This window comes from Gavia stellata, chromosome 4 (assembly GCF_030936135.1).
Source record: "Gavia stellata isolate bGavSte3 chromosome 4, bGavSte3.hap2, whole genome shotgun sequence".
Lineage (NCBI taxonomy): Eukaryota > Metazoa > Chordata > Aves > Gaviiformes > Gaviidae > Gavia > Gavia stellata.
Window position 1 is genome coordinate 9568037 of NC_082597.1, and position 21389 is coordinate 9589425.

Consider the following 21389-nt stretch of genomic DNA (forward strand, 5'->3'; position numbering starts at 1 on the left):
CATAAGGTTTTTCCTGTTTGCATTTTTTTTTAACATGAACCTGGAGTAAGTTACCTTTCCTTTTGGGTTTGGTTTTTTTTTTAAGTCACTCTGGTGAAGAAGTGAACTTTAACATAAATGCCAGATCTTTCTGCAGACACCATCACCTGCTGCTCCAAACCAGCCAACTTAGGTAAGATCACAAAAAAACAAACAAACAGCACAGTCCCAGTAGGCCTAAACATCCTGAACTTACTCATTAAAGCTGGGTCTTAAGGCAATACAATATGGCCTCCCCCAGAGATATTTTTTTCCAAGAAAAAAGAATAATACACTAAATATTTTAATTTTTTTTTACTCTGTCTCGAGACTTTTATGACGAAACAAGGAAAGTGCAGCATGATTTCATTATGTCTTGAATGTATACGGTGTGAATATTGACTTTTTAGCCATTAAAAATGTAAACACACCATAGAGTTTCTGTATTGAACTTGCATGGCAAGGTTTTGGTAGCAGGGGGCTACAGGGGTGGCTTCTGTGAGAAGATGCTACAATCTTCCCCTGTGTCCAATAGAGCCAGTGCCAGCCAGCTCCAAGACAGACACACTGCTGGCCAAGGCCAAGACAATCAGCGACAGTGGTAGTGTCTTTGGGATAACATAGTTAAGAAGGGGAAAATAACCTGTGCAACACCAGAAGCAGTCAGAAGAGAGGAGCGAGAATATGTGAGAGAAACAACTCTGCAGACACCGAGGTGAGTGAAGAAGGAGGGGGAGGAGGTGCTCCAGGTGCCAGAGCAGAGATTCCCCCACAGCCCGTGGTGAAGACCATGGTGAGGCAGGCTGTGCCCCTGCAGCCCATGGAGGTCCATGGTGGAGCAGATATCCACCTGCAGCCCATGGAGGACCCCACGCCGGAGCAGGTGGATGCCTGAAGGAGGCCATGACCCTGTGGGAAGCCCGTGCTGGAGCAGGCTCCTGGCAGGACCTGTGGAGCCGTGGAGAGAGGAGCCCATGCTGGAGCAGGGCAATAGTGTGGGGAGTCCTCCCCCTGAGGAGGAAAAAGTGGCAGAATCAACATGTGATGAACTGACCTCAATCCCCATTCCCCATTCCCCATCCCCCTGTGCCGCTGGCAGGGGAGGAGGTAGAGGATGCAGGAGTAAGTTAAGCCTGGGAAGAAGGCAGGGCTGGGGAGAACGTGTTTTAAGATTTGGGTTTATTTCTCATTATCCTACTCTGATTTGATTGGTAATAAATCAAACTAATTTCCCCAAGTCAAGTCTGTTTTGCCCATGATGGTAATTCATGAATGATCCCTCCCTGTCCTTATCTCAACCCATGAGCCTTTCGTTATATTTTCTCTCTGCTGTCCAGCTGAGGAGGGAGAGTGATGGAGCGGCTTTGGTGGCCACCTGGCCTCCAGCCAGGGGCAACCCACCACAGCTTCAATACATGACCAGCATAGTTACTCAGAGTGGGTGTTTAAGAACATGCCAAGATTGCAGCTATCAGGAGCAGATAATTTTACTCAAAATGTTTATTGTGGCTTTCTTAAATGACTTAAAACTTTCAAAGTTGAAGTGCTCTTTTTCCCAAAGTCAATTACCATGAAGCTATGGGAGAAAAGTATTTTTTTCTGCATGAAACCCAAGTTCTTAAGCTCTGTTCACACAGTTGGGCATCCAGAATCAGCAAAGCTCTTAAAAATTCCCCAGGGTTGGCTTAAACCTCTGTAACTTAATGACAGTGTAACAATGGGATAGGGCTTGTCACAGTCTTCCCAGTAACTTCCAAAGAAAATAAAATAATGAAAAAAATAAAATGAGAAGAAATAGCCATTCAGTCTTCTCTGACAGAGATAGTAGTTGCAATGGTATTAACTGGCAAATTTGTTCAGATTGAGACTGTAACCCTCTCTGTGTTTACTGCAACCAGACCACTGCCACAGTCATTGGAAGTGTAGTATGTGAAAATTCTTCATTGTTTTTGCACTACTTTGTTCCGCTACAGTAGCTGAGGCAATTTAAAGGCCCACTCATGGGAATTACTGCAGTACAAATGTGTAATGTGATCATTATCTTAATATCACAAGCCAGTCTAGTTTTGCACTTCTGCATCTCTTGGAGGCATAGTACTAGATGGCACATTCTCTCCTTTGAACTGAAGATATGCCTTTTCATAATGAGGGGACAATTTTTTAACGAATCACTGAGAGACACTTTGGCTGAATATTTTACAGAATTTTATGGTTCTTACAATACTGATTCTTTTTTAATTGAGAAAAATTGGCTGGCTTTCTCATATGAATCGTTCTGCTGTTGGGAAAGGGAAAAGAGCCAGTAAACGTTACATAAAAACAGGAGGGGAATTGAGTTACAGAAGTACCCCAAAGCATCCAAACCAGTAAAACTTATATTATTCTTGAACAGTGCAGCCTCTTCAGACACACTAGACTGTTTCTCTGAAGTCCTGTTTTATATATGATTGACAAGAAAACTGCACCCCGTTATCTTGAAGCTGACTTGACTACTGAGAGTCAGGCCTTTGGCATCCATGGAGGAGCCTCCTTTCGTCCTACCAAGACTGAGCACAGACAGGTCATCCTGTGTCCGTTATCTCTTTCCTGCTGTCAAAGCATCAGCTTTATCCCTGTTTAGTTTGGGTTTCTGTTGCCTGTCACTCCAGTCCCAAGTAACATAGCCTGGGGCAATGCTCTGTGTCACCCTTGTGAGTTGATGGACACAGCTGTAAATACCATGTAGTCTTTACCCTCTCCTTCCTCCAGTCTTTCCTGCAGTCTCTCAACTGTGAGGCCCACAAAAGACTCGATAACTATTAGACAGCTGGCACAGATTGTGAGGAGGTCGTGAAAATAATAGGCCTGTAATTCGTTTATTTTAGTTCCACAACTAAATCAAAAGGAGAGAGAGAGAAAAAGAAGATGGTATATGACTAGTTACAGGAGAAAAATCAGTTCAGACCTGAAAAGGCAAAAAATTGAAAACCTGTTCTTTTGTCTGACAAACCAACCTAAAAGAAAAGAGACAGACTTAGCGTTCTTCTAAAAAAAGCTACTACTGGAAAACAGCTTGACCCTCCTTCTGATTCAATACCCTGTCAGTATAGGCTATCAAACCCCTGTGCAGGATCCAAGGGTTTTTTAGGGTCAGGGCCAGGTTCAGGTTCAATGCATCACACTGCCTAAGGACATTTGAACCTACTTCCTCTCCTCTAGAAGAATGCAGTAAGTGCTTTCATGGCAGCATCATGGTTGAGCTCTTCCACTTTCTATAAATAAACATTCACAAGAGTGGAGCATAGTTATCACTTTCCAGGTGAGTGTCTCAAAGAAAGTGGGTGGAATAACTAGTGCTGATATTTTTATATGGGATAATGCATATTTAACTCAAAGTTCCCAAAGTAGAAACTGGAGGAGACCTTCAAAATTTCTGACATTATAAGATTGCCATATTCACTTGAAATCATAATCTGGTTTATTGAATGGTGAGAGAATTGCTATGCAAGGTGAAAGATTTGAACTACGTTTTGTTGTTAGAAATAAAATTTGATCCTGTGTTTTCCAAATTCTGGATGAATTCTGTGATTACTGAGTGAAAAAGGAGACATTGTTTCTGTTTCTTTTTAAGGCAAATTTAAGAAACTAGCCCGTTTCCTTCCAATCTCATAAAATTTTCTGGACACAGAACTCAAGAGAGCTACCATTTGTCAAAAAAGAAGAAGAAAAAAAAAAAAATTAAAAATTGCCTAACTTTCACTCTAAATCTTGTTCCTAGATTTAATCTAACCTAATCTAATCCAAACTTCTCAATTCTCTCAGATGCACTACACAGTTCAGGGTCTCATTACTGTGTCCACACATCAATATTTTGCCATTTATTTATTCTGAAAAATCTCTGCATCTTCTGATTCATATTGTAGCCACATATTTGATGCATGGGCTTCCTGATACAGTGAAGCAATAATTCCTGATGGGAGTCACATAAGGATTTTCTGGGAATGCAAGAAGGGAGAAATCTGAAGACCAATCAGAGAGTGACAAAGTATATATTGGGTAGAGGCTCTTATTTTTACTGCCTGGTGATATCACAGCAAGACTGTGTTCTGCACTGTGTCTTCTGTGATATACTTTATTTGAAGAAACACAACTCCCATGGTACAATGTTTCGTAAAGCCAAAATTGAATATACATGTAGAACTCTCTTAGAGAGAAGCTTAATCACAGCTGAACTAGAACAGTGACCTACAATAACTAGGTGTTCCTAAATTAAATACTTGAACTGCTTTTTTGGAGATCACATCCCAAAGTAACTTAGCTGCAGATCATGTTTTCCAAAAAGTAACAGTTTTGATCTGTCTTGGCTGGGTCATAAAATTGTCGTGGGAGGTTGTTGAGGAGCACATTCTTCAGGTGACTGTGTTCCAGGTTAGATCACTAGACTCTGAGATGAAACCTCTGCTTTGGCAGTTGGCAAAGGGTTGTGTTCTTCAGAAAGATGCAAGTCCAAAAAAAGCCTGAGGAAAGGCATTGGCCATGGCTTAAGAATCTCTTTTCCGATCCCTTCTTTTATGGAAGGCTGGAGTCACTGCACAGATAGAAGGAAGCTTGCTTGGGAGGAAGGGAGGCAGCAGAGCCAAATTATGACTTATGAATAATTATTTCTTTTGTTGTCATAAGGTTTTATTGCATTTGGCACTGAATGATTGTGTAGTTATAGGAATTTATGTTCATGCCTCATGCAAATGAAAAAAATCTGAATAATTCATTTCTAAAACAAAAAGAACATGTAGGAGCATCCACAAGGAAAATGACTTATTTCATTTGATCCAGCTTTAAAAATGTGTAAAAACAGGACTTTTTTGTCTGACTGGTTTGGTCAAGTCCTGCTCAGTTGCCCTTGGGTTTTATAGTTAGTCAAGCAGAAGAAGAAACCTGTTACCCATGTTCAAAACTGAAGAACCATGGGTAAGTAAGATTTTAAAATCTCAGAGTACCTCCAAAGACTTTTTCACACAAGTTTTTGGTGTTGGTACTAGAATTAACTACAAGAATTATCCATCCCTATCAGAATTTATCTAAAGACTCCCTGAGAAATGAACACTGCCTGTATTTTTAGAAGGGTTAGGTACACAGACTTGAAGAGCTAGTCAAGTGGAACCAGTGTCTGTAGAGCCTGGTGTGAGAAAACAAGATATCCTACCTCTGTCTAATCTGGATGTTGTATTTCCTGCTTTCCTGTTTCATCTCAGAGGTAGACCTATCCAGTGTCTCCACATGTTTCCCTTGAAGCTCCTAGGTTGCTTTTAAAGCTGAGCAACAGCAACACTTGCATTAAAAAGAAGTAGAGTTAGGATTTGCTGAACGGAAGTTCAGTGTATGTGGGTGTTCTCCCAGTTAGACACTCGTGTGCCCATGGCAGCTGACTTCTCATGATGTCCACTTTGTTGTGTTGTTCTTGGATGGCTGAAATAGAGAACGCTTTTACAGCTATTTGCTTCAGTTGACTGAGGATGGAATGGTTCCAGTTGTGTAAATAGCTCCTGGTGCTCTTCCAGTTTTTCTCCTCACTACCCCATGGAGATGCGTTTGCTTAAGCAGGGCATAGTATGAGAAGAAGCTCTGCTGGATTCCTCCTTCCAAAACTTCCAGCACATCTCAGGCCTGAACTACAGTATCTCTGTCAGTACGGCCCTTGACCTCTCCTTGAACAAAAAGCCAGTTTTACCACATTAAGTCATGGTTTTGTCTAATGGACAATTAAGAGGGATCACTAAACTCATGTGACTCTTGGTAGAACTTTAACTTAGGCCTCCAGAGACGATCAGTTAATATCTCAATCAACTACGTACTTGTCTGTTCTTATAGAAGTCCCTTGAGATAACAATGGTACAAAAAGCAACATTATCTAATTAACAAATACAGGTGGAGTCTGATCTTTCTTTTTCCCTTGGAATGTCTCAGCTGAAAAAGCACTCACATCACTACAGGGTTTATGAGGATTACATAAAGTGCTTTTTCCCATACACATGGTGAGTATGAGTTTCATCCATCAATGCAAGCTTGCATAGCCCTGTGAATGAAGGCTTATGCACGACTTTGAAACCCTATCTCAAGTGGCAGACAAATGGAAAGTGTATAGAATACAATACACAATGTGTGGATACGCATTTTTTCTCACGTATAGTTGTAATCTGTAGTTTATGAGTATTACATTGAGGCTGGAAGGTATAACATTTTGTGTAACATAGTTTTCCTTTGTATGTTTGATAAACGAAAAAGCATGGGAATTACAAACAATGTTTTGATATTCTATGTCTGAGTAATAACATCTGAAACTTACTGCTGGTTTTAGAGGCTTACTTCCCTCAAAATATCAAAAGCTACAGAGGAAAAGAGTGAAAATCACTACTTATAAGACCCCGGCTCTTAGTTTTATGGCCACAGGAATAGATGCTTGCTGGAAAAATGATGGAGAAGGGTAGATGCCTGAGTCCTGGGCTGATATAAATTCTTGTAGCTACGTTTGTTTCTGGAGCTATGTTGTTGATGTCTGCTGAGCATATGACACACTCTTAAAAAAGTATTTAACAAAAAAAAAAGCATTCGATGCTGACTGGCAAAAATGACCCTCCTCCACAGATACCCAACAAGACAATGTGCTGAACGTGGCAAATCAGGATGTGAAGGTTACCATTACAGATCAGACAAAAGGTCCCTGTAGCCTTTCCTCCTCCAGTGACTATTGCCTGGCACACATGAAGAAAAAAAAACCACGAAGAAACAGTGCAAATATAAAGTGGCCTTTGCCCTTTTATAGCCTTGCAGCTTTGCCAGGATAAGGTCTCATCCAGACCTTTGAAAGAAGTGGAAGATACTCACGGCTTTAAAGTAGAGACCACTTTTCTCTGTTCTTTCTTTCTCAGCATTAACTTTCTTCTTGAGCCTTTCAGTATACTTAAACCTTATTCCCCAAGGAAGTAGCAGTAGCAACAGAAAAAGGCCACACAGAAAAAAACATACTCTAGAGGCCACAGAGATGGGGTAGGCAGTAGTTTTCTATTCATGAACTGCTGATCTTTGGCATCCTTTGGCATTTTGTAGTTGTTTTTTCCACAGAGGTGGAAATCATCCCAGTTCTTGGGTTCTTTACAAAACAGTGTAAAAGAAAGGCCAGCAGCATCCTTGCTATCTTTAGAGGAGCTGCCTTATTGCAGAGAGAGCTGCTAATCATAAAACCAGGATCGCAAAAGAAGTAGGTTTTGAGTCCAGCTTGTGTGACTCTAATGGAGTCCTAATTTGAAGGAGGGCTGAGTACTGACCTGGAAAATCAATTGCCAACACGGATATCTAAGAGGTGGCACCAAAAATCTCCAGTTAGTTTTAACAGCTGAGCCTACAAAATGGAAATTGCATTGCCCAGAGAATTTCTAACAGCTAAAAAAATCCTGTCTCCTAGACTAGATACTGGTCAGGATGCTTTATTTGAATAATTTCTGAACAATAAGACCCTATAAAACATAATATATTTTCTGGTAAAAAGATATTAATTGTATTTGTACCTCATTCAGTCCAGCTGGATTAAGTTCTTGCTGAGCACATCAGACAGCTTTTATTTGCTTCTTGTCATGCTAAGTAAGAAGACATTTAATATTAGAGAATAGCTTTAAAACTATATAAATCTTTGCAGCTGAAAAGGACCTGCTCAGACTGAAAATCCTTGTTTTTTAAAACAAACTCACTTTCTTAAAGTGTTTTCAATCTATACATCCTTTGCTGTTCTTTCTCCCCTCTTCACACATACCCGTGTTCAATTGTTGCAGTATACTTGATTTAAATTCCAGCTCTCCACTTATTGCTCAGTACGCTGAGTTTTAAGCATGGTAAAGTCCCATTAAAGCAAATAAATGTTTAAACTCCAGACCACACTCCAGCTTTGGAGCTTTGTATGGCAAGAGAACTGATGCATGTCTTTCACTATGGAGTGCTGTATAGCAATAAAAATGTCTGGGAAGTTAAATGGACAAGCCTGGATCAGGTATCCACTCCAAAATGCCACCATTCTGCAAACCTGAGAAGCTCAATAGGACACTTTGCATGTCAAAAATTAATCATTTAAAGGCAGTGGGAGCATAGGTAGACTTAGACAAGTCCAGGCTTTAGAATTTAACAACATACTATATTGTTTATAACAATATATCTCACAGATATAAATTTGCATCTGTCTATATTTGTCATATACAGATGTAGACTTTATATTTTATTTTCATAATTCAGTTTTCATAATGAAAATGCTTCTGGATCATATGATCATCTAGTTCAAATATCATACCTCCATTAAAGAAATGTGATTCCTCATTTTAGAATATGTGGAATTTTTGTGTGTCTACAAAGTCCATTAGTCAGAAATTTTTTTTGACTATTCACAAATTGAATTACAGACTATATTCTGAAGAAAAAATCATGAATCATGAGGAAGAAGGATTTATTTAGCATGCAATTCAGTCAGAAGTACTAAATGAAGATAGAGGAGATAGTGTTGCATCTGGGAACCATGTGTGTTAGAAAAGGATGCTCATTCCAAGACCAGCCTTTGGCTTAGGTTTCTCTGTTTAGTTCTGTTCATTCTTGAGGTGTAAAAGAGGCATAAGCTTCATTGTTAACTCGAAATGCAGATACCAGGGTTTATATAATCTGTGTGCAAATTGAACTACCAAAAGAGCTGGTTGCTCCATTCCTAGAAAAGGTTTGATTACCTAAGTACTTGCCCACAGTGATTTCTCATTCTCTATGTGAATGGAGACCCATGACAGCTGCTTTCAGATTGATTATCAGCCCTCACCCAGTTTTTCTACCTTGAAGTCACAAGTTAGTTTTTCTGGCTGATATTAGTCTAGGACATACCTTTCAAGTAGCAGCCAAGATTAAACAGCTAATCTAGTTTCTGAATGTGAATTTAAGGAACCATTTGAAAGACCCCGTAAGAATATATAAAGAGAAAATGTCAGGGGTACCTGCATGCAGAATGAAAATGAACTACCCTGCCAGCTTCTTGCTGACTTTCTCTAAATACTCCTATATCTCCAATTGTTTTTAATTTGAGGATTTGAATTTCGTTTGATGGGTGTTGCAATGTCATCTGCGTAAATCTTTATTCATACAGTCTTCATTTCATGCCTGTTTTGCTCAGTCAAGGCTTAGAAACAAAGAAGAAATTTTTAAAATGAACAGGAACAAATTCCAAGGATGAGAAGATATCCCTCAGGAGTTTCAAAGGAACATGAAATGAGTAATATTAACAGGAATTCTATAGGCAAAATGAATCGTTACCATTCCCAAACACTTGAAAAATCAGTCATTGGCTTACATGAGAGACTCAAAAGACACAATGTTTTCCAAGCATTGTGTCTTCAGATATCTTTTATTTGCTTTCTCTTTTTTAAGTTGCTATGGTTTGAATTTCCAGGCTTTCTTCTGCCACAGACTGGAAACTGATGTTTTATCTACTTTTAATGGAAACGGATTTCATATTAAAGCAAAGTTTGGAGCTGAATTTTCAGAAATCCTTCAACTATTTTAAGACTTGATATAATATGATGAGACTTGGCATCACAGAGACAGGTAAGAAGCCACCCACTTAACATTGAAAATCTACTGTGTATGACACACTATGTTATAAGATCAGTAAGACTGGATGAATAAACCTTTTACAAAGTGCAAGGCTTTTCTGTGCAGTGTTTTGATGGGTTTCCCAGGCTGGTAAAATGCTGAAGTCCTAAGCTTTTGGTCGATGCATTCAACTCTCTTAAAAATATCCCCAGATCTCTTTCGTTGACCAAGTGAATAACAGATCCATCAGGTTGGCATCTGGTAGTGTGAAGCACACGGCATTTTGCTTCTCTGATTCAGAGACGGCTTGAGAAGTTCCCTTCCCAAATTACTGGAAAATCTAAGAGTTGTTCCACAAAAGGCTTGCTCAAAAGAGAGGACCATAACAGTTCGGCAAAGAAGGGCCCAAGAAATCATCCCTTGGGATCTTTTCAGCAGACCTGGGTGCTTCTACATTGTGCAGGCTCTCTTACTGCAGTCTCACACATGGTTATTCAGGGGGTTCTGGCTGAGGGAGGCAGCAGAAACCATATTGTTATATAGTGCTGCATCAAGGTAAGCTAATAGCATCACTTGCTCTCTCTCTCTATAAGAGAAGAAATAAAAAAACAGAATGTGTGAGATACTACAGCAGAGTACTGCAAGACTGATGCTGGAAAAGCTCATTATCTATGAAATGCATTGCACGTCCTTCATTTGATTGTAAGAACCGGGAATCTACAGTAATTATACGATGTCTTCCTTATCACAGTCTTCATGTATTTATCTTCTCGACAATTTTCAGGGTATTGGTGTTAGACCTTCCTGTAAACTGTGAGACAGGACACAGCAATTAGATACCCTTGGACAAGTCTTCAAAAGAGTTGAACCTGGGCCATCACCAAACCACACACTTCTTCCTCACCCACCCAGGTGGAATTCACTTTTCGTTTCCATCTCGCAGAAATAGAGCTCCTTATAATTACGCTTTGAGTTTAAACTGCACTTTTACTTCCTCTCAAAGAAGACACTAAGGTTGTAGAAGAAGTTTAATCCGCCTTTTATTTCTATCAGGAAAGTAGCCTGACTTTTTAAACTGACCCGCTGTGATTTCTAAGTTAAAGACAAACACAAAAGGATTTTATTAAAACCAAACTACTTAGCTTTTTTGAAACACCCCTGCTTGGTATTTGCTTTCTACACATAAAACCTGTTTTTCTTTTATCCCTGCAAAACAGTTTGATGAAAAAGACCCTCAAGACTTACTATTCAGCAATTGGGCCTTTAAAAACAAATTTTGGGTAATACGAGTTTTTACAACACATTTATATATTTATTTCTTGGATTAGCGTATTTAAGGGTTGCGAGGAGTTGAGGGGACTGACTGCTTTTTCTAAACCACATAGGGTTTTTTGGCATTAGTGATGAAGCTGTTCTATGCCAGATAACTAAGGCTTATGAACAAAGCTACTTAAATTAAAAGTTCATGCACAGGTTACAGAAACACTGGTGTTGTGAGCAGGTTTTCTTCTCCTTGCCTCTTCTAAACCCTTAAACACCTACTTTCACAACCACAGCTAACTCCAACTAAGGGGCATATATATCCCTGAAGAAAGCAAAATGCCTGTACTTTTGCTTCTCCAGGCATGCTCAGTAAACCTGGACACAGGTCCTGTGGCAAGCCCTCATTTACTGCTTCATTCTTTTTACAGGCAGCAGATACTAAGCAAGCTTCTTGCAGCAGCTGTTCTGGGAAACGCTGGCACAACTGCAAGTCTCCCAGCTGAAATACTCCTAGGTATTTACCGATTCTCACTGCTCACAACTGAAGAGGCTCCAAGTCACTGGAGCCAAACTAACCCTGGGGTCTCCGTGTTAGTAGCTGAACGTAAAAATGAAGAAAAATGTATGTTCAGGATCTGAACGTAGGTTAAATAGGAAAAATACTCAGATCAAAAACCTCTACTGCAAGGCACCCAGGAAGGTTTGGTTTAGCTTTTGAACCCTTTTCAAAACCTGTGTTTTTTCTTTAAATTTAATTCAGCTTTTGAAATGTAGAATATAATTTCAAACTGGAATTAGAAACATATTTGCTTATGCCTCAAAACATAAATTGATGGGGTTTTTTTCCCCTGGTTCTTTGTTTTAGTTGAAACTACTTTTCAGATTCTGTTTCATACTTTGGTAACCCTGACGTCTGGGGTTTTTTTTAATTTATTTTTAAGCAACTATAGAAATAAAGTATTTACTGAAAAGCATCGCCCAGCGCTGGAAAATCACTTTGGAAGCAAATATAATGAAGAATGTTCTCAAAGAAAACACTGAAAAGGAACTAGCAAATATCCTACTCCAAGACGAACAGAAATATAAAAAATACAGGCTTCAGTAGACAGATCAGTTCCTCATAACAGCCTAATCTAATAATCAGGCTGACTAAGGACTTTGTATCCTTTGGTGAAAAGAAGGATATAAGAAATAGCTGCATGCTAAAGTCCTGGTTCACTGGCTTCTCTCAGACACTGAAGTTTTATATTACAGCGTCAGCTGATTTTTTTATTATTATTATTACTTTTTTTTTTCTTTTTTTTTTAATACTAGGCTGTTTTAGCTTCCTTATCCAGGGACTAGAGTTTTATGGATTGAGCAGACAGTGTACTAGCTGCTAAAGTTAAAATTCTTCACTTCTTATTTTATAGAAAATCAGATCATTTGGAATGGAAAACTTTTATAATCTTTGTAACTAAGATGGGCAAGGTGGACCCCAACATTTTCCATCCACAGGATAAGTAAGATGCTTGCATTTGTCTGTCTAACTTGGGAATGAATTAGAAGCAATTCTAATAGGAGCATAGAGATGGTCGAGCTTTCAAAGACTGGATGGGATTTCAGGCAAGACTGGAGTGAAGTGTTGCCACATTAATTCACTTACTTTTATGGAGTCAGATCATACCAGACCATACTGCTGGATATGGAAAACACATAGACACAATGAGGTTGTGAAGTAGCTTGTAGAGAAAATCTCCCAGTGAAAACTTTTCAGAGAGTAACATTCTTTCTCAGCCTTCCCTGCTTATTCTTCAGCACAATGTAGTATCTTTGAAGAAAGAGTGCTTCCTTAGGCTCGCTGTGCTGTTGGATGTGCTCTCACCTGACCATGGTTCTGCAGAGGCAGAAAGGCTAAAACGCAAAAGTTACTGCTGTCACAGGCAGACTTTGAATAGTTTGCCTTCACAATAAGAAACAAACCATAACCAGTACTTGGAAATTTTCAAAGGACTTCTATATCATGGTGCTGCCTAACATTTTGTTCCCATTTTAATCCATCTTTCTACTGTTTGAGTATCAGACTGTGTGCACTGCACCAGATGAGGTCTTACCATTACCTTGTACATAGGCATTTTTTCCCTCATTCTCTTTGGATCACATATGCCTTTACACAGCTCTACAACACTAGCAGCTCATAGTCGTGCTGTGAGTCTCTAGTACGCAGTCTTTTCTTTGTCACTTTCAAGCCCTCAGCAACCAGTCCCTCCAGCACAAGTTTTAGTACTGCCTAAATGAATGTTCTCTGAATTTTCTCCCATTTCTGCTCTGTAACCCAAGGCCATCCAATTCTTCCTCTATGGCACCCCATCTTTCACTACAGTGACAATGACTTCCAACATGACTGTTGTCATGTTAGATCACTTCTGAGCTTCTGTGCCAAAGTCAATAAAAACATTACATGAAGTTAGTCCAAGTTTGATCTTTGAGAAATTCCACTGCAATGTCCCTGTGATCCAAGGCTTCCCATTTAGATACAGCTTGTCATCTCCCGTTTAAGCAATTCTTTAGCCAAGTTCCAGTTTTGTATTAATCATCTCCAGCCCAAGAAATTTCCCCTGTGACCCAGTCTCAAATACTTTACTGAAGTCCAGAAATGTGACTATATTTACTGCATTTTCTTCATGAGAAATTGAAGTGTTTTATCAAAAGAAGATTGAGGATCTTTAATACAAGACATATTGGACAATCTGTGTTTTTGTCATATTTTCAATTGACTTTTTTTGGTTTTAATTTTGTTTTGAACAAAGTTTTTTTCAAAACTTTCTTTAAGCCTTCAGTAGTACTGTTAAGAGTATAATTGCCTTATCTGTCTTTTTTTTTTTTTAACCTTTAACATGCAACTACTAGGTTTTCTAGTTTCCCATCATATGATAACACTCCAAACTGGCAAATGCATTAGAACTTGTTTGTATGAGAGCTGTTATTTTATCAGCATTTTGTTTGGTTGATTAGTTTTCCAGAAATCTTGAATGCATATTATTCTTTCTCTGTTCACTGCTCATTCAGTTCAAAACATCTAATGCTTCACATGCTTCACATTTCCCTTTTTAACAGTTGGACTCGATGGTCTTAAGGGTCTTTTCTAACCTAAATGATTCTGTGATTCTATAATTTCACTCTTACTTCCATTAGTCACTCCAGTTTTATGAACAGTGCCATCATTGAAATGTAATAATTCACAGGGTTTTGGGTGCCCTTCCTTTAATGTCAACTTAGTCTGCCCTGCACACCTACCACTGTTCTTTCTTTGTTCCTCTGCATGGCTGCCTTGTGAGAGTGATGCTTTTGCTATATCTTTGTTTCTTTTTTTAATTTTTTAAAGTTGGTCTTACCCCATCCTTACGTATTCTGACCTCCATGATGTAGCTTCTTCATTGATTGATCCTTTTTCCCACTCTTTATAGACTCTGTGTAACTTTTTCTACTATGATGTCTCTAACATCTTCTACAAAGACCTTGCCACTTTTAAAATTACAGTTATTTCTCTCTTGCTCAGTGTCTATTCTTAAAAACATCTGTTCATTGGGAGAACTGGAATATAGCAATAACACCAATAACTGTTTTCCAATCTGTATGAAAAATTAATCTCATACATGTGCAGTATTAGAAATTATGGAATTATTTAGAATAGAATAGAATAGAGTATTTTCAGTTGGAAGGGACCTACAATGATCATCTAGTCCAACTGCCTGACTACTTCAGGGCATATATTTATTTGTATTTCATACGAGTTCTGTTCTGGGCTGCTGTTTTAGGGTAAACTACAGCATGAATACAACCAGACTTGTGTCACCAGTTCTCTGAGGGACAACATTTAACTGGAAGCCTTGAGCTCTGCTTCTGGTTGACAGCAGAGAATGACAGGACTCCCAGCTAACTCATTTGTTTTAAGAAGGAATCAATACAATTAATTTTTATGCCAAAACTTGATGCCAAACAAACTCTTTTTGTAACTCAAAACCCAGCCTCCTCTGTAAGCCTCCTGTGTATATTTTTATCATTGTCATAGGGCATCCCTGAATTTCCCATCTTCACCTGGCATCAGTAAGACTAAAATGATATTATAACTTGGCAAAAACAAAACACTACAGTTAGTGAGTTTGAAGATGAAGGATTTCCAGTCATGGGTAAATGGAAATTTTGTACTCAGCTGTAACACAAAAAAAAGTCATTAGGTCACTGTCAGCAGTGATGCAAAAGATGGCATAAATTAGATCTGGGCTTTGGTGAAAATGCAAAATGAGCATAATATTACATTCAGAAGACAGTAGATATTCTGCTTTTCACAACACACAGCATAAAGCCCAGTTGTGATAATTTTACTTTGGTTTACATAGATGGAGCTCTGCTGATTTAACTACAGAATTATTTTTGACCATCACCTCTCATGAATGCCCTAACCATGATAGGCTGCATACTTCTGATCAGATACTTCACCCTTCTTACAAATACATTATTGAAAATTATAAAGGTTTACAGAGATTCAGTATCCATAAATAGGCATTTTTTCATTGAAGTATCCTAGCCTAGTTTCTTAGAAAATATATGATACACTTAAAACCTTGAGGCCAGATATAAATAAAACCATAGACCAGGGATGGAGGCACTTTCCAAGCCATCACAGTAGTAATTTTGATTTATTCAGTTTGGTTTTATCCTGATGATGACTCATCTCTTGATCTGCTGTAGAGAGCAGAGGGTGTATCTTCTTGTATTGGGGAATCAGGAGCTGCAAGAAACTCTTGGCCATTTTAACTCCAGTTAAATTGTTTGGAACCCAGAGCTAGGTGAGATGAATCCCATCCTTCATTTCTGATTCTAAACATTACTGTTCATATGGGCTAAGATTTGTTATAAAAACACATTTCAGTTAAAAACAGAAAGCATTTGAGGACATCACCCATCTTCACTGCCCTAGCAACATGTGTGTGATGCCAGGTATGAGGTCATCTGGGTAGAATATATAGTGATGTTTAATACCATAGGAGCCAAAGAGAAGAATGAATGATCTAATGAAATCAGTGCTGCAGTGAAAATAAACGAATGATATGAATCTATTTTAGAGCAATTGATGTTAGATTAGAGCTAATCAATTAGCCATGCAGAATGCATAATAGCCACTGTACTAAGACATGATAAAAGGGCAGTAGATGTATTTTTGAAGTGTACCAAGGAGACTTAGACACCCAAATACATCGACTTCCATTATCTCTTCACTAAATCTTTTTATAACCACAGAGTAATTTCCTTTGCTGACATACACTGACGTGGTTCAGTTGAGCTGAGTGGAACTAAACAGATTTATGAGAGCTGACAGTTAATTCCTTACACCTCTTTTTTCCTCTGTTCTGCTTACACAACTTAGCTTTCCTTGCAATTGCGATTTCTTTTGGGTGGGGTCTACGTCTTATAAGAAGAAATTCCATGCAGAAGTTATGTTTTAAAATAAGTCTTTCTACTATAAAAGTTTCCTTGGTTGAGCATCTCCTTCCTCCCTTACACCTACACTTGGTGATCTCTGAATTTTTTCACATCTGCCTATAAGCTGGGGGAGGGGACATTATTATTTTTTTGGTTTCCCTTCAGCAGTGGTTCTGCTGACTCCATTATTATGTGGGAGAAAAAAGGCTTGCAGAAATCCAGTCCTCTGTGAATAGTGAAAAATGCTTAAAAATACATTATAACCTCTAGTCATTAGACTCAAATTTCTGAATGAGCCAGCTTGAAATCTAATGTGAGCTCCCAGATTTCTGCATCTAACTTTGATAATTTTAACTGATGTACCTGTAATGACATCTTGCACATTCAAATACTTTATGTAGCCCACCATTGCTGAATTGTTTTTTCACACTTTTTTTCAGTTCAAGCAAGGGGATTAAAACAGATTTAAAATTATTGATTTATTTAATGTTTCCCAGTACTCCTTTGCTACTTCTTTGTATATCAAACCATCACTAGAAATAGTGGGAAAAGGTTAAAATAACCAAATAACCAAAGGTGATGAAAGTCCTCGTGGTAATGTAGCTATTGTTTTTTATGAAGCTGTCAAAAAAGTACTGACAATTACAAGATTTCAGTATTAACATCATAGCTTAAATAATTTTGTACTTTTAGTTGTAACTCACACACCTTTTGGATTTACATATCTACCAAAAAAGAGGAATCACTAAAATGCATTATGAGTGTCAATGTAGAATTCTGTACTGTCACATAAAATTACTTAATATATACATTTTAGAAAAAGGAATGCATCTCATTCTTCAGTGTTTGAGGCTAGTAAGAAAACTGTTAAACAGTGAACTATGAAGTCTGATGAGGACTGCATTCTTTGAACATTAAAGCTGCCACTGGGTTTTTACACTGGGTTTTCACACTGGGTTTTCTTTAATCATTCTTAACAACTATGTCTTGGATTGCTTAACATGATTTTAATTTATAATGGTATTAACACAGCAGTTTGTTGCTTTGTCACTTTTGGGAACCGTGAAATGAAACATGTGAGTTACTGGATTTGTTTGTAGGCACATGGGAAAATTTCATCATCACAAAAATCATTCTCTTGGGAGTGAACAGTTCAGACTTGGATTTTTTAACTAAAACAGGATAGACACTAAATATTCCGGTAAAAGTCTGTTTTTATTGGAGCGTCTGTTGGAAGAAGAGCCTTGGGAGGGTGAATTTTAATTTAAGTTTTATATTTGTCATTTGTATTGATACAGAAAAAACCCCAAGTTAGCACTGGCATCCCATTGACAAACATATATCCTCATATCAATTGTTCTATCAGCCAAATATTTTTTCTTATTTCTCAGCCTGTGGAAATAGACTGCAGAATAAATCAGGGAACTGCCCTGACTACATCATGAGTATTGTGTGCAAGTACAAATCTGTCTACAGCATTTCCTGCAACATAGGGGCTTTCTGATATAAGGGGGATTTTTATGATTTTTTTTTTCCATTTCTCTAACCCCTATTTTAATTCCTGTAGGCTTTTGACATCCACTACAGCCTGCTACAGTATATCCCACAGTTTAAGTGCACTGTGTGAGCAGGTGCTTCCCTGACTGTTGGGACCTGATATTGGGCCATTTTTTTGATGCTTACTGTTTCTCACAACAGAGGAAAGAGTGAATAGTCATTACCAGCATGCTGTGACCACAAGTAGCACAGCTAAACTGTATGATGTGCAGATGCAAAAAAACCGTAAAGAACAACTGCTAGCTTCAAAAGCAACTAGCAACGAGCATCAGCAACCTCATAGCTTACCTTTACGTCAACAACTTCACCCAGAAATATTGTCTGTTCATTTTCTAGAAGCAACAAGCTATTTTAAATCTTGTGACATTGTTCATGACCTCCACTCCCATATTCCTTTACTCTGTCAGTACATTTACTTTTCAGAAAAAGTCTGTTCCTCTCCAGCATCATCACTCTGAATTTCTCTGCCACATAACTGCCTGAAGAGCTGGAGCTCTTGGATCTTCTGTACACTGAGAAGGAGGTAAAAGGAAAGATCTGTTAAAGAGGTGAAATTATTTTGAGGTCTGTAGCAGAGACTGGGCAGGTGGATGTTTTGGCAGTGGCATCTGGCTGTTGTCAGGGATATGGTCTAGATATTCTGCTCACAAAGACCCATGCCAGCTGGGTCAGCATGGCAGGCGTATCACTAATTTCTATGAACATACACTCAGAGACATTTCCAGATTGTCTAGCCTGGCAAAGTATGAGCACTTAGTGATGCTGAGTAGTGTTCATTCACAGCAAACATCTCCCCTGCCATTTTCATCCCTGCTGGCATTGTTCCACTTGTCACTGTCAGTGCAGAGGGCAACACACAGGAGGGAGAGTTTTGTGCACCTGATAACAGTTCTGCTCTTCCTCAGCCTAGTATGTCTCACAGGTTACCTGTGACAAAGCTGTACATATGCTGCAATATGTAAACAGCAGCATTCCCTTCCCCTAGAAATGTTCAATATGTATCTGTTAATAGGATCAATTTTTCTTCACATGTTTTCCAATCTGTTTATTAATCTGTTGCTCAGTATACTTTGAAAACAGTAGCGTTTCTGATAGCAAAACACCACATCATTATGAAACTTAAAAAGATGCCAGTTTGCCATGAGAATGGTTACAAAATGTTTTAGATTGGAATTCTAGCCAATTTGATTAGTAATCTATTATGTAGGCTTCTTGTTTCCTATTGCATGTTCTTGTTCAGGGCTCAGAACCCAACATAGTTCCTTCCAGTACAAATGAAGCTCCCTCCTTCTGTAGCAAAGGATTCAGTGTCAATCCTTTGTGATAAATAAAGAATGTGACTGCTTATTGATGCTTACTTGCTACCTAAACTGTTAGGATGCTTATTCAGTATCCTTACTTAATGTCCTATACTTAAGGAGTTAGGATAAATAGTGTCTAAATTATGGGTAATTATGTTTCCAAATTGGAAAATTTTGGATAAAATCTAGGCAAAGCTAATTATTTTGTCTCTCAGAATGAGATTCAGCTCATGGACTAAACCTAAATTTAGACATCTACATGTGGATGCCTACTTGTGAAATTATGTGCTGAGGTTGCCACGGTAGCTGCATATGCAGATGTATACTAGGGCACCTTAGATAGCACTGAACTCCTACATTTAAGCAACTGTACTGAGTTCAGAGTGAAAAAAAACATTTCAGATTATCCTAGAATAGAGACCTATATTTAATTTTACAACACTAATAATCATGAAACTTGTCAGTTCAAATGAGAAAGATTGGTGAGGTTAGAAGAAGCATGAAAAAAACCCCTAATTATAGCTTGTTTACAGAATGGCAACATAGTTTAAAAGAACTGTTAGGAAATTAGCATTGTGTCCTCTTATTTTGATACTTCTTTTAGCATCTGAAAATGCAAGTGTGCCAACACGATGGTGCACTGGGACATAGCAACTCTTAGAGCATTTTAAGAACATTGAACAAAAGCACTGGGTTGAGTAACTGAAAACATGCTCTTTATTTTCTGCTTTGATATTTTATTTTATAGTACTGCCAGACAACATGTTATTTATAGACTTCAAACATTTTGAGTGAAAAAAGTTAACTAAGGTATGTTCCTTTCATAAAAAGGTCCAGATACCTTTAGACAGCAGAGTATGTTTGTAGATGTGTGATACTGGAAAGGCAGTGGGCTCTGGACACGTAATCTTCCCCACAAAGCTTTTCAGGCTGTAGTAATCATCCTCACTGACTTAGATAAGATGTTTCTTAAATAAGAAATGTCTAAAATCATTTTGGCATTATATGGGGTCAGAATTTGGAAAAAAACCTGCATGTTCAGTGTTTCTTCACCTGTGTGATTTAGATGCAGGCTGCAGAAGGGGTCCTGGACTGAAGCAGATGAGCGTGAAAGGCAGCCCAGGCTAGCTGGTAACGGTGAGGAAGCCAGCTCTTTCTGGGTTAACGCACCCTGGGTCCTTGGACTGAAGATGTTGCTTTTGGAAATGTTGCAGAAGAAATGGGTGGTGTTTGCCTAGTGTTACAGTCTGCTTTGCAGCTGGTGCCATCCACTCACAGCAGCTCCCATGCTGCAGCAAGACTTCTGCATTTAACAGCTTTATCTGCATTCTCCCTTTATCTGATGGAAAGAGATATTTTTTACATAACAAAGCTGTTAATTAGTTCTTGACAAGATTAATAGGGACTTGTTTTGGCATAATTAGAGCTAATTCCATTACTCCTGAGGCTTAGGCTGTGCTAGAACAGAGGCTGACAAGCTTTATAGGTAAACATAGATTCAAAAGTACTCCATAAGCAAACCTGATTGACAAAGGTTTAATAGACATGTGCATGCAAAAGCTGTGTATACAAAGTGAGTTTTACAAGAACACATTGTGTGAAGGAAAAACAATTTTTCATAGGGTGTAATGGAGTATAATATAGTGAGCAGTTGTTATTTCTCACAGACTTGTATATTTCTAGGCTAAATCCCCTGCCTTTATACTTTTGCATATTCAGTGCTAGAAAGAAAGGAAATTAGCCTTTCTGTGGAACTCCTAAAATAAACACTTTGCTAAGGCTAAAACTCTGCCTTCAATTACCCCTATGTAAAACTGTCATTAGCTTGACTAGGTTATTTGGATGATTAAAACATAACAGGAAGTATTTATAGGTAAGTCAGAAAGAAGAGTAACTATCCGTAGCCTTTAAAACATAAAAATAATTGTTTAGACTCTTTCAGTTATTTTTGTCAAGATCCACAAGAATAAGTGCAAGGCAGGCCTTCATTTAGCACTTCGCTGAACCATTGCCTCTTCACTGGAGGGAATAGGGACTTCAGAATCATAGAATCATAGAATGGTTTGGCTTGGAAGGGACCTTTAAAGATCATCTAGTCCAATACCTCTGCTATTGGCAGAGACACCTTTCACTAGATCAGGTTGCTCAAAGCCCCATCCAACCTGGCCTTGAACACTTCCAAGGATGGGGCATTCAAAA